A 19,645-nucleotide genomic window follows, 5' to 3' on the forward strand; every position below is an offset into this window, starting at 1 on the left:
TGGGGCGGAACCAGAGAAGCTACAGGGTACTGATGTCTTTCTTTGCAAATAGGTAAGAGAAAAGCAACGAGAGAGGTCACCATAGGATTTGGTGAGAAGGTAGAAAGCAGCAAGGACTAGAAAGCTATTTTCTTTAGAATATTACGTCTGTCTGTACTCATATGGTTGGCTCTGCACTCTAAAAGCTAGTGCAGAAGTGGGGAAAATGATTAATGGCTAACAGGCCCAAAAGCTAGGCTCCCTTTAGATCTTCTTTACAAGTTCACACTAAGACCTCTATTATCCATGCCCTTTGAGGCAGGAACCTGACAATTTCAGTCTTGAGACAGACTTGGTTTTTATAGGCTGACAAAATAGGCTATAAAGGGCGAGAGTGAAATTCTAGATGAGAGGCATCTACAGACAATGGGCAATGAAGAGGTCTCTTTTATCATGTTACTGTTTTTCAGCTAGGCCTCAAACCAGGAAAAAGTCTTATAGAGCAACAGGTAGCTTCCAAAACCCAGTTATGATGACTACTCCAAGGGGTAACACATTGCCCCTCCCACTCAGTGTCTTTTATCCTCCAATCTCCACTGACTGAGGTCTCATGAATCTGGAATAATCCCCCCCCCCCATTTTTTTTCTTAAAACACATCCAAGAGGCACTTCCCACATAACTAAACAGCATATGTAGACAGGAGATTGTTTTAGAAGCATCAATAATTAGCAACATCTGAGGTGGCACACAACATCCTTTATAGATTTCCCTATCTTTCACTCCCCCTTTGAAATAATGGAATTCTAAAAATAACTAAAATGATTTTTTTTTAATCTTTTAACCTTTAAAGGCTCCCTTTTTTCATTTAAAAAGTGCTATTACCAGGATGACCACCAAAGGATCTCAAGAGTGGCTAGACATTTTCCCAGAATTCATGACACAAATTGAAAACAAAGAGGAAGATTCAAATGCCTTGAAGTCCCTAGAAAGGCTCAGCCAGAGACTAGGGTAAAATGAGGGAGAAAACCAATGATTACCAAGGGCTGTATTAAGGCACCTGGAGTCTTCGGAGAGGACATCCTTGCTCCTGACTCAGAGACCCACCAACCCAGCTGTAGTTATGTGGAACATAAGACACAGCGTGACCCCCAGAGAAGCATGACCCCAGAAAGCCAGACTGAAGAATGGGCAAGTATGGAATGAGACTGATCTGAACACCCTTAGAAGCAAATTAAGCAACAAAACAAAACAAAAGCAAAACAAAGAAACCCCACTCTTCTGAACGCAACTCTCCAGTAAGTTTTAGTTCACATTTAATGAACATTCAGAAGATGTACAGGCTCTAAACACAACTGTTCTGTCGATGAGAGCATTTTCTAGAGACTGGAGTTGAGATATGAAAGTCAAGAACTCTTGGAACGACTCTGTCTTCTCTTTGTACTTTAATGAAACCTAATCATTCTTCCTCAGCAGGAGGGGGATATGGAGAGGAAGAATGAAGACTGATGGGGATGGACTTCAATTTGAAGAACTCAAAATGATACACAATTTGAATGAAACCAAAGGAGACCCATAAACTGGCAGACTGGCAGAAATGAAGAAAGGACGGAGGGAATGAGGGAGGGAGAGAAGGAGAAAGGGAAGATGGAGGGGAAAAAAAAAGAAAAAAAAAATCATTCAATGAATAAATTACTGCTTTGCAGACAGATAAATCCTTAAATCCCCACAGCACACATCCATCAAAACTTCATTATTGATAATAGGCTTACTCCTGAGCACTGACAAAAGCCTCTCTAGCTTCAGAGGCCATGTCCCACTGAGCAACCGATAGTACTCTTCAGTTTAGGAAGAAAAGAAATAAAAGCAAAGATATCTGGAGACCAGGGTTTCAAAAGTGGGTGATGAAGAGATGTCACTTCATATTCAACCTGTCCAGAATAGCTAATTTTCTACTCCAAGGTGTCTCTGAGCCATATCATACCCATTCCCTTATTCCCACTCATGCGCCACATGAGGTCATACCTACTCTTGATCTCCCGAACAGAGGAGGAAAATAAGATGGAAATATACTTGGAAGCAGCAGAATTAAACATCTAACCCGCTATATAACTCTGGCTAGTGGAGAGAATAGTGCTGAAAAATATGGGTCAAAGTGATTTAGAAAAGGCAGGGGAAGAAGCATAACATCAAATAGTTATATAAAATAGTTATGCTTACTAAATAGACAATTTTATTCTGCCCCCAGGATTTCTGCAGTGCTGTAATCTTATTGCCACCTCTTACATGATAGTTTCATTTACTCAGCAATATCATGGTTACGGCTTTCTAAGACAAGGAAATCTGTGGTATTATACTCCATTTTGCCAGCTCCTCTGAGTCTCACTGCACTTACCAGTCATATCTGAGACAGTAAGGACAGTGATGACCACTGGATGAAGTAGGAGGGGCATATTAAATATAAGTGGCAATAAAACAATGCCCACCTTCAAATACCTAAGATTTTCCCCAATCTCCCTCAAAATAAGATAGAAGAGAAACAGTGAAGAAAAAAATGTGTTTCATGACAGAAACTGCATGGACTTTCCTGAATCTCCCTTATACTACAGGACAGAGCATAGAGTATGTACCCAAAGTGACACTCCCTCTATTGGACAAGCATGCTTCTTTCCCAGGACACAAACAGATCCTTCCAAAACAACTAAGCAATTAAATACTGAATCCAGCTTGAAGAAAGTAAACTGTCTAACAAATATGTACTTCCAATCCAGCCAAGTTGGTCCCCTCAATGCTAAATATGCCATGCAGTTACATTTCCAACTATTTGCAGGACATGTGAATTCATATGATTCATCACCAAGTAAAACTCAGCATTTCAAAAATAAAACTCCCTTCCCCAGATTAAGCGTTTCTAAAACCTACTAAATCAGCTCATTCTCCTAACATCTCTAATTCTAACTGTAGGGCCATCATACTCCCAGTCACCCAGGCCTGTTGTCTCTTTTTCCACATAAAATTAGTTGTCAAAACTTTGAACTCAAATTTCCAACGTTTCTCTCATGAATGCTTTCTTTTCCTTCTCCCAGTTGTGGTTCCCACTGTCTCTCACCTCGACTGCTTACAACAGCCTCCCTAGTTTCCTTGCAATGTCAACCAGTTCTAAACATGGTCAATTGAAGCCCCTTAAAGCACAGGCCTCGAGTGCGATCCTCATTCTCAAACCCACCACAATCACAGAGACCTTTTTCAATATGGAGACAATATTAAGTTATCATATATGAAATGATGATGGAGGGGAAGGAGAGAAGAAGGGGGTGGAGGGGGAAAAGGGGTGAGGGGGGAAGGAGAGAAGGGGGGAGGAGGAGGAGGAGGAGAGGGTTAGGAGAAACCAAACGGTTAGAGGGAAGGAGGGAAGACTGACCTTTTAAAGTACTATTCTACATTGGTCACAAAATCCTGAGGAATTAGGAACTCTTATCATCCCTATTTTACAGATGAGAAACGTGAAGCACCAAAAGTTTATAAAGGTCACAAGTGACAGTTACAACCAAGAAAGGCTACGCAGAGACTTGGCATTTCAGTGATGAAGAGGATCTTGCTAATCACCTTACCCAAGCCCCATGCTGTAAACATCAGATGACAGAACAATTTCCTTGATTTTCACTCAAAAGATAATTTCAGATTTAAAGAACATCTACTGCAAGTTTACTATAGGACAGGTATTTAACACATTAACCTACTCCTGCTTGCGATGCACACAGTGGTATGTACAAATAGTAAACAATTCAGACTTACCACAAGCAATCCTGTTTCTATGTGGCAGAGCCATGATTAGAAGCCCAATTTTTTATTCCAATTTTGGTTTTCCTTTGGCTAAACAGTGCCACAAATAATAGGGTAATAGAATATTAAAGGTAATCTGCAACAGAGCCTCATATGCCTCTCTAAACCTAGTCCATTAATCGCTTCTCAATCTTCTGCTCAATCTCAGCCCTTTTCACTGCCAAGCAAGAGCCCTGCACTCTCCCAGTCTCTATGCTGTTGGCTATGCTGCTCATTTTGCACTCATCTTTGCACTGCTGTATCTTATTATCTCCCTTCGTATATATATCTTGTCTAACTGCCAAACACTTAGTAGGCACCCAATAAATATTTATTGGCTAGCTGATTGATTTCATTCGAGTTCCCAGGGTGTTCTGTGGGCGTTGGATGAAAACAAAGTAATAACTGAGTCATATAATTTTTGAGCAAAAAGTGCCCAAAGAGATAAACAAATCCAATAACCTCCATAGACACATGAAGACAGACCCAGAGAGAAACTGAACATTTTTAAATGGGTTGTCTAAAGAAACACAGAGACTGGCACCACCACAATGGGCATCTAAGATCCTTCAGATTCTCAGCCTATTTCCCTTTATGGTACTGCTGTCCTTTAAAAATTCTATAACATAGGGGGCACCTGGGTGGCTCAGTTGGTTGAGCATCTGACTCTTGATTTCGGCTCCGGTCATGATCTCAGAGTCCTGAGACTGAGCACTGCATTGGGCTCCACGCCGGGTGTGGAGCCTACTTAAGATTCTTTCTTTCTGTCTGCCCCTCCCTTTCTAATTAAAAAAAAAAAAAAATTTTATAAAACAGGAGTATTTTGTGTACATGAATTATCCAAGATGCCCTTAATCCATTAAAAACTTATCAGAACATTAAAAATAATCTAGCTACCTATTATAAATTGATCATTCTATTACTGTTAGCTAAAATATATATATGAAACATTTAATTACTATAATTATTTACTTATAATAATTGTTGTCTGGGCATTTGGAGGACTTTTTTTCTGGGGGACGGGGAGAAATTATTCAAAATGTGTGATGACTTTTCTCTCAATATATATTCCAACACAAGGTAGAAATATACATTGTAGACATAAATATGCTTTCTTCACCCCCGATTTTCTCCGCTCCTCTTTCCCTTGAGAAATGAACATTTTGCAAAAGAGCAGCAAAAGGAGCATGGACAGAGGTGTGCGGTGAGAATGTCCTCAGACTTCTCTCCCCCAGGAATAGTGGAGGGCATTCACTGAATTTGTCCAGTCACTCAGGGGGCTCCTTCTCCTACCACTGTCCTAGACTCAGGAATCAATTCACTGACCCAGAAGAGGTCCTGCTACAAAAGATGATCATAGTCATTCCATTTTTTTGTCCATGGTTTTTATACACATGTTTGAAAGACAAATATTCCCATGTTAGAGAATGGATGTAAGATGCCATCCCCCTTTCAAAAGAGGGCAATATTCCACTGTTGGAGCTTTCTACCACGTAAGATGAAAATCATCAGATGCCTACCCTTGACCCCGCCCCTAGCAGCCAGTGCACGGACATGCTGACAGCGGCTCTGTCAGTTAAATGCTCCTGCCTTGGGAGTGATGCCACGGAGAAGTGGCAGTCAGAATTCATTTACAATGGTGTCTTGCCTTTGGGGCAGCACCCCATGCAGGTGGTGATGGCGTTCTAGCCACACAGCATCAAAGTAAAGACAATTTTCCTGCTTCCTGCCCCTTTGGAGGTGCCCTGATCCCCATCTATTTTCCAAGTCTGACACTCTGGCCTTAGGTCAGTTCTCTTAGCTCCTCATAACTTCCCATATCCTCCTCTTTTTTAGGACAGAGTTGTTGGTGTTCCTTACAACCAACAACATCTTAATGGATTTAACTGACATCATGAAGTTGCATTCCCAAGAGTTTAAAGAAAAAGTCCCTAAGCATGGGTTATATAGGTCAGTGGCCTCTAAACCAGGAAACCTGGGAGCCAAGGCCTAGGGTGAGAGGCAGGTGCCCTAGTAAGGCTTGCAGAAGTCTGTAGGCCCTATAAAGGCCATATAAGGTGCTCTCTTCCCAGAGTCCCACTGTATCACCCACATCTCACCCCATCACAGGTCCAGGGCTGGTGGCTGGGCAGCACTAAACTTTAACTTTTTGCTTAGGTACTTAGTGTAAGGGAGGACAACTCTATCTTGCCCTCACTACTAGCTGGGTAAGGACTTATTGGTATGATCTGTACCTGAACCCTGGATCCTCTGTGAGGTTCCCCAACCAACCTGTAACCCAACAGTTCCAGCCACTTGCTAAGGAAAAACAGAAGTGCAGGAGAAGATGAGCAGTAAAGTAAGGATGGCTTTGAGGATATTGCCATCAAGAGAATAAAAGTCAGTTTAGGAATGTCCATAAACATATTAAAGTGTGCAATATGAAAGGCGAATGAATATCTTAAAGTCATGAAAACATGTACCTATGCCTTTACAAAAATACTATTATATTCAGGTATAGGGATCAATTATAAGGCTTCTAAGGATGAATGAACAAGGTAAATGTAAAGAAGGTCTAATGTTAGTGAAAGAGATATTCTACTAGTTATTTCATTTGAGTTTCTAAACAAAAATGATGTCCCAACTACAATCATCTTAATGGAAAAAACAAATGAGAGGTGGTAAAATGCTTACCAGTTAAAACAATTTCGTATCTTTAGGAACTTAAAACATTCCATTTTAGCTTAGTTTGTTTGGTCTGTCTGCTTTCCAAAATGCACACAATAGGAAACTAACTTTCTAAAAAACACATTCATGGTGTGGCAGAGTTTTGTTTCTGTTTTTTAAAGGAGGTTCTAACATAAGACATTATCTCACATCAACACCTTAAGCGGGCAAAGTCTTCATCTAAATTATAAAAAATGAGTGAGGAGACAGAATAACATAGTAAAACAAATGAATATGATAAAAAAAGAAATGTTAAGAATAAACGATCAGTTCTCCTTCAACCGACGAGAGAAATTACACACAGCATTTATATTTTTCTTCAATAGTGAAAGCCACTTAATGTTTCCCACTTCCTCCAGCCCTTTGTGGCCATAGAGAGCAATTATGAGCTTGTTTCAGAAAGAACTCATGGCACAGAGCAGTGATTCAGGGTAGAGGATCTCAGTTCTTACCCCAGCTCTCTGGCTGTTTAAACTCTTGTGAAGGAGCTAAGCCTGTACCAGTTTCTGTATCTATAAAATAAAGAGAGCAGATCTAAATGCTCTATAAAATGGATTAGAATATATGTGAGCTAGAACATAATTTAAAAATGAACTAGCAATTACTGATCAATAGTCATACATGTTTGATAATCTTTCTACCAGTATTTTTATATAGCACTAGCTGATAACATTCAAGGCAAAGTAGATTATGTATCATTTCAGTAAGTATATAAACACTAAGGTATGTTTATATACATTCCTGGTTATGGTTTGTAGAATACTGTGGTAGGAGGCACAGTTTCTTCCAATCCTTCTACTAGGGACTATAACAGCCCTATTCTTTCTGTGCGTACAAAAAATGATGGAAAAGGGTGGGAGGCCAGGCTGCTTGACAAATTTACTTATTCTCGACAAATATTTACTTATTCTTGACAAATATTTATTCTATTCAACTGTTTAATGTCCACTATTTCTTTAATATATAATGCATTGCCCAAATATTCTGGAGTATTAAAAAAGAGGACAGAGGGATGAGCAAATAAAAGTATATACATATATGGTATATTTTCTACCAAGGAAACTAAAGACCAATTTTGGATTCTTCACCAGCTAAGTTCCTTATACTTTGGCTAAGTACTTCTTTCAATGGCAAGAAACTGCCTTTGCTCACTAGCAGAAATGTGTTCAAAGAACTGATTCAAGAGTAGAACTGACATTTAACAGGAATTTATTACATTTCTTGAATCTCTGAGGCTCACTAGATTAGGTAGAGTAGGAGGTTTACTGATCTTATCATTGAACATAGTGAAAAAATCAAAGACTCACCCTTTACATTTACATAGTTTGTCAAGTACTATTTTGGCCTATCAAGCTTACACTTGAGTAATGTAAGTAGCAGCAACATGTCAATAAAATAATTATGAGATGTTTCCCGAGTAGTCCTATGAGACTATATAAGATTACTGCACAGTAAATATTAACAAGAGAGGTAGACTTCATTACTATAGACTATAAGGGAATTTCAGAAATACTTCATTCATTATAACTACAGAGTTTAGAGCTGAAAGGGCCTTAGTGTTCTACTCCAATTCTCTCATCTTACAGATTGTAATGTCTCTGAATCTCAGATTAGCAAACTATTTAGTGACTGACCTGGACTAGAACTCAGGTCTCAAGTCATAAAACAAGCATCCTTCCACCATGACAACCTGCCTCTAGTTTCATAAAAAGACTGGAAAAATTACTGACACACACAACTCAGACGGCTCTCAAAGGCATTATGCTAAATGAAAAAGGTCAACCTCAATGGATCACACACTGTAGGAGTCCATTTATATAATGTTCTTGAGATGACAAAATTATAGAGATGGAAAATGGATTAATGGTTGTCATGGATGTTGGGAGCGGAAAGGTGTGGTAGTAGCACAAGGGAGATCCTTCTGAAGACTGAACAGTTTTCTGTCTTGATTGTGATGGTGGGCACATGAATCTACACGTGATAAAATGGCACACACACACACCGCACCAACGCCACATTCCTGACTTTGTTTTACTATAGTTATATAAGTTATAACCATTGGGGGGAACTGGCTAAAGGGTACATGGGATGGACTGCTGTACACTTTTGCAACTTCTGTGAATCTGTAATGACTTCAAAAGGTAAAAAAGAAAAAGTCAATAGAACTTGAGCTTACTAAAAAGAAAACAAAAGCACCAAAGACTCTAAACTCCATTCTCAATCAGAATAATCCTCATCCAGAATAATCCTTTGAAGATTAAAGTCAACAGTGAAATAAGTCAAAAAGAGAAAGACATGTATCATATGATCTCACTGATATGAGGAATTCTTAATCGCAGGAATCAAACTGAGGGTTGTTGGAGTGGGGGGTGGGGTGGGAGGGATGGGGTGACTGGGTGATAGACACTGGGGAGGGTATGTGCTCTGGTAAGCGCTGTGAATTGTGCAAGACTGTTGAATCTCAGATCTGTACCTCTGAAACAAATAATGCAATATATGTTAAGAAAAAAAAAAAAAGAAGAAGAAGAAGAAGAAGAAGGTAGCGGGAGGGGAAGAATGAAGCGGGGGAAATCGGAGGGGTAGACGAACCATGAGAGACGATGGACTCTGAAAAACAAACAGGGTTCTAGAGGGGAGGGGGGTGGGAGGATGGGTTAGCCTGGTGGTGGGTATTGAGGAGGGCACATTCTGCATGGAGCACTGGGTGTTGTGCACAAACAATGAATCATGGAACACTTCATCTAAAACTAATGATGTAATGTATGGGGATTAACATAAGAATAAAAAAAAAAAAAAGATTAAAGTCAACAAAACTTGCCATTACTCCTCTGCTCAAAACTCCACAATGGCTCCTATCTCATTCATTGTAAAAGCCAGAGACTTAGAGTGGCTTACAAGAACATACATGGTCAGCTATCCCCCTTCCTGTTCTTATTGACCTCATCTCTCACTGCCCCCACCCTTGCTCCCCCTGCTCCAGCCATAAGGCATTCTTTCTATCCAGGTACACTTGCACCACAAGACCTTTGTCCCTGCTGTTCTCTTTGCCTTCATACCACTTGCTTCTTCACTTCATTCAGGTCTTTGCTCCTGTCACCTTATCAGTGAGGCCTGAGTACCTACTGAAAATGTGCCTCCTTCTAATCTTGGAATACCTCCTCTATCCTTCCTTAGCTTTATTTTCTCTATAGCACTTCTGACCATCTACATAATTCTACATATTCTATTTTATTTGTTTGCCACCGCTGGAATATAAGTTCCCACCCAAAAGACAGATTTCTCTCTCTATAGTATTCATTACTTTATGCCCAGTACCAAGAGTACCTGGTACATCATGTACTAAAGAATTAACCTGCTGGATAGACCAGAAAGAAAAAAAATAAATAAACCAAAGTAGCAAAGTAAAACAAACATGTTATGTTTGTGTGGCCTAAGGAAAAGGTGCAGTTTAGGGATTACATATAAACGATGCTGCATTTTGTTTAGATTTGCAATCATGAGACCAATTCTGGCTTTAATTGGGAGAAACCTGACAAAAGACATTTACCTTTAAGTCCCATTTTTCTGTGCTATCATACCAAGGGGATTGAAGTGAAGAACCTCTAGGGTCCCAGACAAAGCTAAAATTCTCAATGGGTCCATGTGAGAATGGACATGGAACATCTGCATTTCAGGTCTAACCCAGGGGAGTCTAGAAAGGAGATAAGCATGGGGAGTCATGGAAGGTATCTGGGCATTGGTTCTCTCAAAGACCCCGGATGTGGCAAAAACTGCAGTATGCACTGGGAATAAAGAAAGAGAGATCTGTGACCTAGTGCTGTCAGTGTCGTGTGCCTTACAGTAAGTAAGTGCAGGGTGCTGATGAAGCACATATACAGATGCCCAGTTAGGGTCTTGTTTGGGCAGGGTTCCTAAGGTAAAGCCTCCCTAAGGTGTAAAATGCTAAAAGTGAGTAGGAGCTATATAGGAGCAATGTATGTTCCAGACAGAGAGAGCAGAATAACTTCAAGAACAGTGAGTTTAAGCTGTTTTTGTTTTTTACAGAAATGATGGATGAAAGCCAGGGAATATTAAGTATAAACATGGAGAGTTAAGCAAGGGCCAGGTCACGGGTTTGTATTAATCCTAGAGGCTGTGGATGATTAATGAAGACTTTTAAGCAGGAGAATAACAATCAGATTTGTTATCAGAAAGCCAATTGTGGCACTAGTGTGGAAAATGGATCAGAAGGGAGTTAGGACCAGTAAGGAGACGGCATAAACCAGGCAGTGAGGAGAAAAAGGCTGGAATGAACTTAATATATACCAACAGATAATCAGGTATGGAGAGTGAGAGAGGAGGAGAAAAAGATGACACTTTTGGATTAGCGGAACAGAAGACTGACTAAATGGTGGCACCATCAATCAAGATGTGGGATCATTCCAGGGAAGGAATAGCTTTTTAAAGGGGAGAACATGAGCTCAGTTTTAGCCATACTGAGTTTTGGTATTTAAGAAGTAAGGTGCAGTAAGTACTTGGATATATTGGTGGGGAAAGCCTGACAGAAAGAATTGGGCTAGAGACCTAGGTTTGGGAATCAGTAACATCTACCTGAAAATTGAAGCAATGGGATGAATGAGATCACCCATGGAGACTGAGGTGGGATAAGAAGACAAGATGGAAGCCTGGAAAGCACAAATATTTAAGGAGCACTCAAAAGCAGACTGAAGAGAAGTCATCGGAATTGTAGAACGAAATCCAGTCAAGTATGCATACTAAAAGAAAAGAGAAAAATTTTCAAAAAAAAAAAAAATGGTGGTAAGTTTTAAATACTACAGAGATCAAGTGTAAGCAAGGATTGAGAAGTGTCCTTAAGGGAAGCACTGGTCTCCTAGGTAAGCTCAGTTTCAATGATGTGGCGGGCTCAAAGCAGATGGTACAGGGATGAAGAGCAAATGGAGACAATTAAAATTTCTTTTAACTTTTTTAATTAACTTGGCTGGGAAGAGAAGACAAGAAGAAGGAAAGCAGCTACAATAAAAAGAGAAGACTGGAGGATAATTTTTAAAAGTTAGTTAAAAAGAAAAGGGATAACTGATAGCACAAAATTCCTAAGAGACCAAAAGAGAGAATTCAGAGGATGTATGTAGAAAAATTAGTCTGGAAAGTAAGAGGCTGAAATCTTCCATGGAGATGGGAAGGCAGGAAGGAGGTAAGAAAGCAAGCAGGGCAAAGACAAGTGTGGAGATGTGAGAACCAGGTTAGAGCATTTCCTAGATAAGCCTGTATTTTTTCCATAAAGCAGGAAATGAGGCTGTGTGCTGAGAATGAGGGGAGAGAAGAAGACAGTAGGGGGGCTGAACTGAATATAGTTGTGAAAATCGGAGCTAGCTCTTGAGGTAAAGTCATAGGAAAACAGCACTTACGGGGAATAGAGCCGGCAGCGGTAAGCAGGAAGAACTGGAGACGGACAGCCTGCAGTGAGGAAAGGCTTACGGAGAAGGCTACTGAATTCACTGAGGTCTGAGTTGTGGGGTACATGGAGTGGAACAATGGCCAAAGCAACAGGGAAGAAGCGATAAGGGAATTTGTTAACAAATCAACGCATCCATCAGCCCTTCCTAATTACGCTGCTTCTCCCAAGACCTCCAGAGGTGTCACCAAGGCAGGATCAAACATCCTCAGTTATCGAAGCTCCTGGTGGGAACTAAAGCTATGGATGGCTTGTCCCTGCCTCGCCCCCGACTTTCAACAGCTGTATGGCATCTTTTCTCTGAAGAAATATGCAATATGCTATTGCTTTGAGCCACATTTGCCTAACCTACTTCTAATCTTGATCTTCCTAAATTAACCAAATGGAGAGAAACCACCTCCAATTCTTCACAGATAGGAGAAAAGAGTTCTGGTAACTTAGGAAGGGCAATGGGTAAGAATAAGTAAACTCTGGAGAAATTCAAGAAAGCCAGCATATGTGCGGATGTCCTTAGAGGGACACACTAATGTAATCATCAGTAGTCTCTGTCTCTGTCTCTGTCTCTCTCAATGAAATTCCTGCTTGACTGCTGATCTGGGTGCAAGCTAATTCCCCCCACAGTGAACACTGCTGTTAAGATGCAGAATTCTCCACCATCTGTTACCCAGAATTAGCATAATGACAGATTATCTAATCCCTTACATTTAATTGATACAAATGGCGCTTTTACACCACCAATTCAGGCGTATCCTCATTCATATGGTCTTATCTCCACTCCATAAAAACTGGTCCTCCCACCTTGCTGGTGATGGATCTCGTCTGGAGTTTACCCTCAAACTTGCCTAAAAGTCCAGGTGCTTTACCATGAGACACTTTCCTAAAATCTTTTATTCAGGAGTGGGAATACAGCTGTTATTCCAGATGCACGGGAAAAGGGGCATGCTGAACAAAAAGAAAATCTGTCTCTAGGAGACTGGCAAAACTACTGTGTAGGTAGGGCAGTGCCTCCTTGAATTAGATCGGGTTGAAAATTTCAAAAGGAAAGACAAAAGGTTAAGTTAAGTCAGGGCTGATCTGGGGACAGTGACAAAGGGAGAAAGGCAAAAGGAAAGAAATCAGAAAATCAAATGGGTAGCAGTACAATACTAACAGGAGAGGCTCTGCTGTTTTACAGATTCAGGTGTTCTACACAGACCCAGGGTAGCATTAAACAAAAAATGGGAATCAGACACCTAGAAAATCAAGGACATGCTCATAGGACCAAATAACTAGAAGAGCACAATCAATAAGAAGTAGAATGGACAGCTGCCTGTGGCATCAGAGGAGGTGAACTGTCCTATCACCAGTGACCATACTCACCAGAGTAAGTTTTACACTGTGTAAAAAAATTTGGCTCATTTTTAATGATGCTGCAATGTAATCCTCATGTAGCACTGACCGAGGTTTTAACAAACTCACTGATGTGTTCAAAATAAACTGGGGTGCCTGGGTGGCACAGTCGGTTGAGGGGCTGACTCTTGGTTTTGGTTTAGGTCGTGATGTCACGGTTGTGAGATCAAGTCCTGCGTCAGGCTCCACACTCAGCCCGGAGTCTGCTTAAGACTCTCTCCCTCTCCCTCTGCCCAAACCGCCCCCACCCCTGACTACTAGCACACGCTTGCTCACACACTCTAATAAATGAATCTTAAAAAGTAAATTAAAAAAATTAACCGAGGAAGCACTCAGTAATACATGAGCCTCTGTAAAGACTCAAAGTAGAGAGACTTCCTCTCTTCTGAGCACTGGTGGGCAGGGGAGGCCCACACCTGACATTTACTTAGGGTACTACGCTCTAGCCACAAGACTCCATAGTACATAAATTAGCCCCTCTCTTCCAAGGACACTCACAATGCTACCAGTAAGAGTCAGGAAAGCAACCAACACTGTCATTTCTGTGGCAGCAGCAGGCAGGCAGTACAGAGAAAAGTCACATGGAAAACTGGACTTGCAGCCGGATGAATGTTACTTCATGAAGCTGTTGTGAGCAAGAAACAAGAGACTATACTTAGATTCTGCTTGGCAAATAGTAAGCATTGTGTGTTGGTGATCACTCTTGCTGGTTTTCATTATCATTGACCCTGGCCTAGTTGTGTCACTCCTCCTGGACTCAGCCACCTCGTTCATAAAATGAGGGAGGTGGGACTAGATAGCCTTACACATGTTTTCCCTACTATAAAACTTATTTTACTAGAAGAAAAAAAAATGTTCTAGGTGCAGCCATGAAAATACACATTCTCAACTCAAGCATTTTTCAGGAAGTAGCTGAAAAGGTGAGCCTGACTTCACAAGATCTGTCCAGGAGATGAAGCTATCAGAGCAGACTCCTACTTCAAATCCATCGGGCTTGGGAAGAGGTCACCCTGAGCTGATAAAGACATCGTATTCACCCCTTCGGCAGCGGAGCATGGCCTGGGAGAGCAGCCATCCGTCTGCAGCACTCCCAATCACACATGCCACTGTGGAGACAAGATTCACGGCTCCAGCGGCAATAGGCCAGTGTTATCCAATATGCATGAAATCAAAGTTTTCATCATTTCCAGTGGTCAAAGGCCAGTGAGTGATAAATCCCAGAATACCAGGATTAATGAAGGAGTCATTAAAACCCAGCATTAAATCACTTCTGTAGCCAATGCTGAGAGTGATGTCTATAATACATTACAAGGCTGATTAGAAAGAAACAAGTTCCAATTTAGAAATGAATTGCCTGATTTTTTAAAAAACTGATTGGATGGCTATCACAGCAATTTTGTTATTACAGGAGAAAGAGAGAGTGGGTAACATATAAGTTATGTCACGGATAAGAAATTGTCATCTCAAAATCAGAGGGAACAGAATTTGGGGGTGAGTAACTTCCTAAAGACAGTAAGATGGAAAAGGGAGTCCTGACACTGGACAGATTTTCTTTTTTTAAAATTTTGAGTGCAGTCTGTGTGTGTGTGTGTGTGTGTTTTGAGGGGGAGGTGCTGTTAACACTTTATGCCCAGGAAACAAGTTTAATCTAGAAAAATTCTAGAATAACCACATTCTGATTAGAGTCTGAGAGAGGATATGAGTTGATACCAATGAACTATCTTCTCATCCACAATGAGTACTGTCTTACTGTTGAACACAATCTATAAATGTGAAAAACAAAAGCCCTCAACAAATATTCTAAAGATAAAACATAGTGAAAAACATGGGACTGGCTCAGGTGGGCAAGGCTCTGACCTACCTATACCTACTCCAGTTTCCACAAGTTTCTGACTAGGAAAAACAGAGCCTCCAGAGGCTTCTACTTACTTGTTACAGTTCTATCCTGGGGCAGTGCACTAGTTAGAAAAACAAATGCCACCAAGTAGATGCTCTGGCTGAGAGAATCCCTTTACAGGCAAAGACTTTCAACCAAACCCCCTCAACACACAAAGCTCATCAGTACAGGCAAGGTAATGGAAAAATAGTTCCGATTCAAACAATCCAAACCAAAATAAGAATACTTCTTATTCTTGACTCTCCCCCTCTCTGCCAAGCTACTGTGAGACAAGACTGACATCTTTCCCTGAAAACAATTCTTGAAGGATTCTCTAAGACCAGGTGATATAATGCGAATTCTTATCTGTTATAATCGGATAATATCAAAAATATTTAACATATGGCACTGGCTACAGTTTGTCATTCTTGTATATACCAGCTGAATATAAGCCTTGTTTATAAAAATAGAAAGGTATGCAAGAAAACAGCCAGCGTCATAAATGTGGTTGTATCTAGAAGGGTATCAGGATAATACAGCAAATCACTTGAGGATATTAGTTTAGATTAAGGCTGCCAAATAATTATGCCTCAAACATCAAAACATACATCATTAATTTCAGATGCATCAATCTACACCCAAAAAAAGAAAACAATTAACTCTAGGGCTTCTTAAATATTTAACTATTGACTTGAGTCTTTACTAAACCCCACAACTAGCATTTATTGAGTCTAACAAATAGATAGATTATACTTGAATTTCTTTGGTCCCCAACAGTATTTAAAAGATAAGTTTGGGTTAGTTAGCAACAACACTACCAATAACAAAGACATTAATAATACCTTCTACTACCAAAGACTTCCTCTTAAGGAGAAGATTAAAACAACAACAACACAAACAGTTGCCAACTAGTCAAAAATCTATGAATCTGATAATTACACACAGAGGTAAAGGATTATTAGAGGTCTAAATTCGAAGCTCTTAGGGCACCTGGGTGGCTCAGTCGGTTAAGTGTGTCTGCCTTTGGCTCGGGTCATGATCCCAGGGTCTGGGGATTGAGCCCCGCAGTGGGCTCCCTGCTCGGCGGGGAGCCTGCTTCTCCCTCTCCTGCTCCCCCTGCTTGTGCCCGTGTGCTCTCTCTCTGTCAAATAAATAAATAAAATCTTAAAAAAAAAAAAAAAAAATAAATTTGAAGCTCTTTCCAATGTTGTACCTTGTTATCTCAGGTAAACAATTTACCTTGAGGTCTGTCAGTGGTGAATGGCAATGAGGCCACTAAGTCAATTGGCAGTGATAACTAAGAGTTAGCTAGATTGGATTCTGCCAATCCACAGCCTTCCAACTAAGTCTAGTGTTTATGATCAAATTCTGGGGAGGGAGGGCTATGTAGAAGGAAAAATTCATGGTTAGCTCTTTCACAGCCAACACCAAGAGCCCTAGGCATCTCTCGGGACAACTGGCACAGGTGCCACAAGACCGGGGCAAGAGAAAGCCCTACCGTAAGAAGAGGAAGTATGAGGTGGGACGCCCCGCTGCCAATACTAAGATTAGCCCCCGCTGCATACACACAGTCTGTGTTTGGGGAGGCAATATGAAGTACCCTGCCTTGAGGCTGGACGTGGGGAACTTCTCCTGGGGCTCTGAGTGTTGAACCCGCAAAACAAGGGGTTCTGATGTCGTTTACAATGCCTCTGCCAACGAACTGGTCAGCACCGAGCCCCTGGTGAGGAACTGCATCGTGCTCACTGATGGCACCTTACCAACTGCAGCAGGAGTCCCACTAAGCACTGCCCCCTGGGCCACAAGGAGGGGGCCACGCCAGCTCCCAAGGAGGAAGAGATTTTATTTATTTAATTTATTTATTTATTTTTTTAAAGATTTTATTTATTTATTTGACAGAGACAGAGACAGCGAGAGCAGGAACACAAGCAGGGGAGTGGGAGAGGGAGGAGCAGGCCTCCCGCCGAGCAGGGAGCCCAATGCCGGGGCTCGATCCCAGGGCCCTGGAATCATGACCTGAGCCGAAGGCAGACGCTTAACCAACTGAGCCACCCAGGCGCCCGGAGGAAGAGATTTTAAACAAAAAACAATCAAGGAAAATTAAGAAATATGATGGACGGAAAAAGAACGCCAAAATTAGCCATCTTCTGGAGGAGCAGCTCCAGCAAGGCAAGCTTCGCGCACGCACGGCTTCAAGACCAGGCCAGTGTGGCTGCGCAGATGGCTACGAGCTAGAGAGCAAGGAGCCCGAGTTCTACCTGAGGAACATCAAAGCCCCGAAAGGCAAACAAATCTTCCTCCCCTCTACCTTCAGTCATGTAATAAAGGTGTATATTGTTCTGGAAAAAAAAAAAAAATCCCTGGCTAGACTTTAAAGCCAATGGGCCAACTTCTGGCTTCATGGCTACTACTTCTCTCTCCCTGAAACACACCCCTAGTTAAAGTTCTCTTTCTGAAGAACCTGAGAAGAGGTTTAAAGAAACTCCAGATTACTAAAAAGAGATACTAAGAGATGAAAGAATATTAGCAATACTGTTTGTTACTTTCTCCTTCACAAAAGGCCAGATAAAGGCCTTAGGAAAAGACGGTGGGTGAATGACTTACCAAGGTCACGCTAAATGCTGGAGGCAGAGCTAGAAATAACCATTACCCCTTTAGCCCCTTCCCTGCTCTGCCATTCTGTATGTACTCTAAACAGAGCTGGTATGATAGAAATTAATGGGGGTTTATAAAAGGCTATGCTTTGGGAACAAAACTGATCCGAGAAAAAATCCATTTGTAAAGTTTCTTTTATTCTTCCTACTACCTATATCTATACTTATTTGAGAAGAGAGAAGAATGATGGTTTTGGAGCTTCCTGTTTCCTCTAGACTTCTTTTCACAGTGCTTATTAATACTGGCTGCACATTAGAATCAACCATTCAGAACACCAATGCCAGGTCCAATGCCACGTCAATAAACCCAGAATCTCTAGGGGTGAAGAACAGTATTTGAAAAGAACAAATGGGGGGGCGGGGGCACGCCTGGGTGGCTCAGTCGGTTAAGCGTCTGCCTTCAGCTCAGGCCAGATGCTGGGATGGAGCCCTGCATCAGGCTCCCTGGCTCAGCAGGGAGTCTGCTTCTCCCTCTCCCTCACCCACCCTCATCGCCATCCCACTCATGCTTGCCTCCCTCCTTGCTTGTTCTCTCAAATAAAATCCTAAAAAGAGGGGGGTGGATAAATATGGGTACCTAGATTTCAAATATGGGGCACCATTATTTTTAAGTGCCCCAGGTGGTTCTATCATACAATTTTGAGGAAAAGTACACAGACAGAAAAGTTCAACTAATATACTCTCTTTTTCCAAATTTCAAGGGCCAAGAGTGACCTAACACAACTTAAGGCCCCAGCATCATAAATGTGTTAACGAACCTGGCACTCCCTAAAGAACAAGAACCTAAGCATAGACCAATTTTTGGAACTGGTTCAGGAACAGCAAATTCATTCCTATTGGTTCAATTTAGGTCACAGGAAGACAAGTAATAGGTTGTGAGAGCAACCAGAGAGGATTCCTCAGATTCCTCATCTTTGTCTCTTCAGAACAGAACTGCCAGTTGCCATGCGGCATTTTCTAGGCAGCTGTGATGAACCCCCTCCAAAATGTAGGCATCACTTGGGGAGGGGGGAGTTCTCCGCCTCTGAGGGGAATAAGGGACAAATAAGCAAACTCGTGGCCATTATGACAAAACCAGGCCTACGTACCCAGTCTATTATTAGCCTGACATTAAACACCACTTAAAAACAAAACAAAACCACCCGCCCACACAAACACACACCCCAAGACAGAAAATTACATAATGGCATCTGGAATGATCTGCTCTGACAGTGAAAGTAGAACCAGCCAAATCGCAGAGGTCTAGTAAAGACCAAAATGGGCATGAGGTAGCCCCAGAGAGTCATTTTCAAGTCCTCTATAATCTATGCAAATGTTGAGAGACATAAACAATGCTTTGTTTAGAGGAAGAAGTTCAAAATAATACCCTAGCTTCTGGAAGGTTGTCATCCTGCTCCAAAGTCACTGCTAAGTGGCAGAGTAACTAACTCTATGTTCCTTTAGAAAACCCAATCATTTTAGAGAAATTAGAAGAAAATTATCTTGGCACAGGTCGCTTCTTAGGATGGAAGCTCAAGAGAAGTTTTGTCATATGGGTCAGAAAGAAAAAAAGGGCCCAGTAAAGAATTCCACTATCTGTCCTGTTATAGTTTACAGTCCACAACCCAGCCAGTGGGCACCACGGGAACAGGAAAGTGGTGCTCTTATGCCCCAGAATCCATTAGCAACTAGACCAAGCCCAGTGTCAGTGTGGCTGTGGTTTAGAATATGTAACTGCTTTAGACTTAACTGCTTTCAGAATCTCTGCAAGTAAAAGCTCTAGCAATGAG

General features: G+C 41.4%; 1 protein-coding gene and 1 pseudogene across 2 annotated transcripts in view; one reads left to right on the top strand and one right to left on the bottom strand.

The window, feature by feature from the left end:
* Positions 1-19,645, bottom strand: part of SND1 (staphylococcal nuclease and tudor domain containing 1) — a 407,418-nt gene that overhangs the window by 193,048 nt on the left and 194,725 nt on the right. The gene's annotated exons all lie outside the window — the stretch shown is intronic.
* LOC123836113 (small ribosomal subunit protein eS8-like) lies at positions 867-18,216 on the top strand (annotated as a pseudogene).

Source organism: Mirounga angustirostris, unplaced genomic scaffold, assembly GCF_029215605.1.
Source record: "Mirounga angustirostris isolate CCGP_5_RB_7025 unplaced genomic scaffold, mMirAng1.0.hap1 SCAF_12, whole genome shotgun sequence".
In the NCBI taxonomy this organism is placed as follows: Eukaryota; Metazoa; Chordata; class Mammalia; order Carnivora; family Phocidae; genus Mirounga; species Mirounga angustirostris.